This window comes from Citrus sinensis, chromosome 7 (genome assembly GCF_022201045.2).
Source record: "Citrus sinensis cultivar Valencia sweet orange chromosome 7, DVS_A1.0, whole genome shotgun sequence".
Classification (NCBI taxonomy): Eukaryota; Viridiplantae; Streptophyta; class Magnoliopsida; order Sapindales; family Rutaceae; genus Citrus; species Citrus sinensis.
The window spans coordinates 15338618-15343754 of record NC_068562.1 but is presented as its reverse complement, the minus strand read 5'-3'; the positions used below and the strand labels follow the sequence as shown (position 1 = coordinate 15343754).

The 5137-nt window shown below is 33.8% G+C and overlaps 1 long non-coding RNA gene across 1 annotated transcript; it reads left to right on the top strand.

Moving 5' to 3' along the window:
• The first annotated feature begins 2109 nt into the window (after positions 1 to 2109).
• On the top strand, positions 2110 to 4901 carry LOC112497021 (uncharacterized). The gene is made up of 3 exons (XR_008056510.1): positions 2110 to 2446; positions 2527 to 2589; positions 4590 to 4901. It is a non-coding gene; the product is annotated as an uncharacterized LOC112497021 (long non-coding RNA).
• Positions 4902 to 5137: the final 236 nt, after the last annotated feature.

Sequence of the window (5137 nt, the reverse complement as noted above, 5' to 3'; positions counted from 1 at the left end):
ACAATTAGGGGTACCCCACATAAATTGAGGTACCCCACGTAACTCGAGGTACCTGACAGATCAGATGAAAGAGAATCCTTCGAAAATATCCGCCATGAGAAACGTCTCCACCTCTTAAAAGATATTATTCGATTTTGTCAGAATTATGAATCAAGAACGTCGTACTAAAAGGAGGGGACAGCCGCCTGCTACCTCTGCTAAAAGTGAAGGACACTGTCCCAAGGACAGTGGTCCTCAGCCGCCTACCCGACAGCTACTGCAGAGGTACCCTGGACCACTTTCCAGCGCGAGCCACGTTTCCAAAAGATGAGATACGCCGCGAACATGCACATAACGGCCCAAAAATCATAAAAAGAAAAAAGGACGTTAGCCAAAAAGGGTACGCCACGTGGAAGCTGAGGTACTCCATATATAAATGCGCGTAGGTTTCATTCTCCGGGAGGTCTCTCACTCACCATGAACACTCACACTCCAAAAAATAGGTTTCCTTGAACCTTAAACCCTAATTTACAGAGGGCTAGCCAACTCTTTTTGCCATAAAAGCTTGAGTTTGCTAACTTGAGCGTCGGAGTGTGAACGCCGGGGTACCCTGGCTTCACCTCTAACCTTTATTTCATTATTTTACAGGCGTGAAGCTCATTTTGAAGGACATCTCTCTTGGTTCTGACCTTTCACCATTGTTATCACTCCCTCTCCCCTTCTCACCTCCCCCAAATTTCAGGTACACCGCACCGCACACAACAAATCAGTGAGTTACCCCATCTCCCCCAAAAATATAAATTCATTGTTTTAGATAGGTTTGGCTTTTCCTCCCCCAAAATCTGTTGAAAACATATTATATTTATTCGGTGAACTCAGTGAGAAATGCAAGGCCATATTTTATCAAAACTTGATATTTGATAGTGTCAACGTCTGTGCCAATGGCCTTACCTTTAGCTTTTGCAGCCATTGTGTCAAAAAAAAAAATCGAGAACTAGAAAAGTGTGTGATGGGGAAGAGTTCAAGATTTTGGTGTCTTTTTCCAAAGAGCTGCTTGTTACTTTCGTCATTGATTTATTTTTTTGTTTTTTTGTCCAAGACTAAGGCTTTGTTGAGGAATTAACATATATTACATGTATAAAGGATGAGTGAAGGTTGTGAAGAAAAATTGCTTTCAGCTCCACATTTGAGTAATGCTATTGAAGCTTCACACGCCATCTCTTAGAATCCTATTCGCTAAACACTTGAGTCTCTTATAATGGACTCATTTTTTCAATTAAAAGCTGATGATTGAAAGCGATAACATGCAAACCCTTGATATTCAAAACACATATTAGAGGAGTCGAACACTTAAGCTTAGTAATAAAGTGAGTGGATGCTCACGATTCAATTTAAAGAATAGTTTGTAACACACCATCTTTATTTCATCTTGCGTTTAACCTTAATTCTGTATTACATACAAAACAATGAATATAAATCAATCTATCATTATTATTATTATTATTATTATTATATGATGTTTACATTGAACTCTCTCTCTCTTTTCCCTCTCATCAAGAGTTGCCCAAAATTATAACTTTTTGTGAATATAAATTGGGGATGGCTCAAGGATATTTGGGGTCTTAGATGATTTTTTTTATGAGTCACTATAAGGAAAAGCACCTACTATAATAAGCCTCTACATGATGTTTTGGTTTGGAGACCTACGAAGATAGATGCATTATAGATTTTTTTTTTCTATCACACATTTATGACATACTTGTGATAGAAATATCGTCTATCAAGGACTTATGATAGAATAATGATAGATTATTTGACTATCAAAAATCCATGACTGATTTTTTTGCTTTGACTTTAATTGCGCGGGTTTGACTTTAATTTTAAACATATTTTATTACCAAAAATAAGTGAAATGTTGTCGTTTCTTTTATAATTTTAAATTATAATAAAAAAATTTGTAATAAAAACAAAACGCAGCGTCTTGTAAGTAGAGAAACATTTTGTGAGAAGGGAAATAAAATATTTTCTAAGTGTTAAGAAAATTTTCAAGCTTCACTCTCAAATCTCAAAATACAGCACACAACTAGCAAACACTCTCAGTTCGACACTGTTCTCAATGATTATCATTATCGTTGCTATTTTCAATGCCGTATGCATTTGGCATTGTCACTCAGTCATCTCTCTTTGCTGATGACACCCAAACACTCGCAGTTCGATGCTATTCTCAATGACTATCACTATCGCTGCTATTTTCAATGCCCTACGTATTTGACATTGTCACTCAATCATCTCTCTTTGCTCCAGTGAAACTAGTCTTGACGAAACCCAAATCGAAATGAGAATAATAGCCACGACACTTTTGATAGCTGAAAGAAACCCAATCTCTTGCCATGAAAGAAAAACAAAATCACAGTTGCCGAAATTGAAACCTTAGCTTTCACTGTCAATTGAAGCTTCACTCCCTCTAGTAAGTCACTGCTATATTTACAGGTATTTAATTTTCATTTCATCAATTAGATTGCCTAAAGCTAACTGATTTATTGTTAGAATTCTGAAGTGGCAAGGCTCGAGATTTAGATGGACAGAGTTTGGTCCCACCACTCCTTACTAGTAATTATAATTTTCACTATTCATTCTACTTTTACGTAAAGTAGTCAATATTACTAAGAAATTGAAAAAGAATCCTATTATATATATATTTTGTTAATTAATTTACTAATATATTTTGGGGATCAGTTAGGTTTGGTTAAAAATTGTGGGTTATGAGGTGCACATGCTGTGGTTTTGGGTAATTATCAATTGTCTAAATTTGAATTCTCACATCTTTGTATCCCATTTACATGATGAAATGAGAAAGGAATTATTTGGATATCATAGTTGTGATTTTCTTTGTGGGTGAGCGAGATAGAGCTTGAGTTTAGATATACTTTGGTTGTGAAGAACTTTTTCCAATTTAAGACTCTCTTTATACCGTCAAATTGGCTTTACCGTTAGTTTTCTTATCCCTTTGCCTGGCTGAAAAAACATTAGTGAGCTTTTAGAAAGTCTATGGTAATAACAAGTGAGCTGTTTTAAGATTTTGCACCATGTTTTAGTGAACTTTACAGTAGATAGGATGGGTTATTGTCCTTTACAGGTGGGCTGCTTCATGTGAATAGATGCCCTGTTTTTTTTGGGACAAAAAGCTACTTCCTTCTAACTTCTAAGCTGTTGTTGACTATATTTTCAGTTCATATTCAATGTTAAGGATTGAAAAGAAAATATTGTTGTTTGTTTTTTCAATTCATTTCATTTAACTGCTTTCACTATTTTTTTTTTTTACTGGATTACCTTTTTAGGTGTGTATATTAAATGAGGCTATTCCAAGGAGTGTCAAGTCAGTTTTTAAAGCATGAGAACAGCGTTTGAATTCTTCTGGGATAATTTGTGCACTTGTACACTCTTTTATGGTTCATCTTTTATCTAGACATTGGCTTGTTTCCTTAAGAAATGTGTATGAAACATGGATGCGTACTCGCAGGTGAATGTGCATGTATGTGATTGAAAAATATTTGTTGCTGCACAGAGTCTAGTCGCTGCTGATTTCCAACTTTTAAGTATGTTATAAATGTTCAAGCATTGAATCATTCATCTAAAGTTCGGTTGATTTCAGAAAAGTCCTCATTCTTGCACCATAACCATAGACTTTTGTACTTGAGATCTAGTTCTATGTCTCCATTTTGAATTAAAATTATGTTGATTGAGTTCCATGTGGTATTGATTTGCTTTCGATTTATTGGCATGATTTTTTCACATTACTATTAGGTAAACATTTCTATTAAGGTGATTGATTATGACTGGTTATTTTTTGAAGTTCTACTGAGGATGCAGAATTATTGAAGATGTGCCTCAAAGATGCTACAGAAAGTTGTTTTATAGTCTATTGGAAGTTGTTTTCTGTTAATTGATTCCTTTTACCCTAGTGTCATTTTACTGGGATAGAATTTCACTTGTAAACAAGTGTACGCATCATTTATATGCCTTTTTTTTGTGAAAGTAATGTTGATATCACACCCTGTGCTTAGGATAACCACCCTAATTAAGCAAAGTAGATTTGGCCGTGATACACAATACTTCTTGCTACTTATATGACTAGTGCTCTTAGATTAATATCTATATCAAACTAGAAAACCGCTATGGTACAGCCTTTTTTTTTTTTTTAATGATAGTGCAATTTGTTTTAGTTATTTATCAATACTAGTCCCGTTATTATTAATATCTATATCAAACTAGAAAACCACTGAGGTACAACTTTTTTTTTTATTGTGCAATTCATTTCAGTTATTTATTAATATTAGTCAAGTTATTATTCTAGTTTGTAATGTTATAAATACACAAATTAATATTCTTACCAGTTTCTAATTCAAAATTGGAAATTGTATTTGAAAAAAGAGAAAAGACGCCAACCTTTTGTCGGAGAAGTTACAATAAAATATGCAAGTCTAGTGGATTAAGATGATGTTTTGGGGGAAATATCAATATTTAGCATGCTATATTTATTTTATGACGTATCAAAACAATTCTTTATCACATTCCCTGTTACGCTCATGTGATCTTCATTGTGGACGCAGGAACATTTGCAAAGTAATGACGGTGATCCAAAGTTACATGTTTATATTCCGTAAATGCCTAGTTTTTGTTTCAAAATCTTTTACCTTTGCTCTAAGAATAAACCGTAGCTGGGATCTCAAGGGTCAGAGAAATAGATATTTATTTTCGTAATCACTCATGTTTCCAAATGTCGTTTTAATTTTGTATCTTCTCATATCCCAAGTGGATTGGTTCTTTCTAAACCCCTTTTATATCCCACCAATCAATATGTCTGATAATAATTTGTATGAAATTGATGTTAAAATAAGCAATATGTTGAAATATTGCTTATGAAATTGATGTTAACATAAACAATATGTTGAAATTTACTAATTTCATAAATAAGCTTTGTTGAATGAAGTGAAATTCATAATTAAAATACTAAGGACTTTTGTTCCAATTATTCATGATGATTAAAATACTAAGGACTTCTGTTGCACTTATTCATATTTTTTTCTCATTTAATGGAACAATAATGTCTCTTACTAGGAACAATCAGAGACCATCTTAGGTCAAAAAGATAATATTT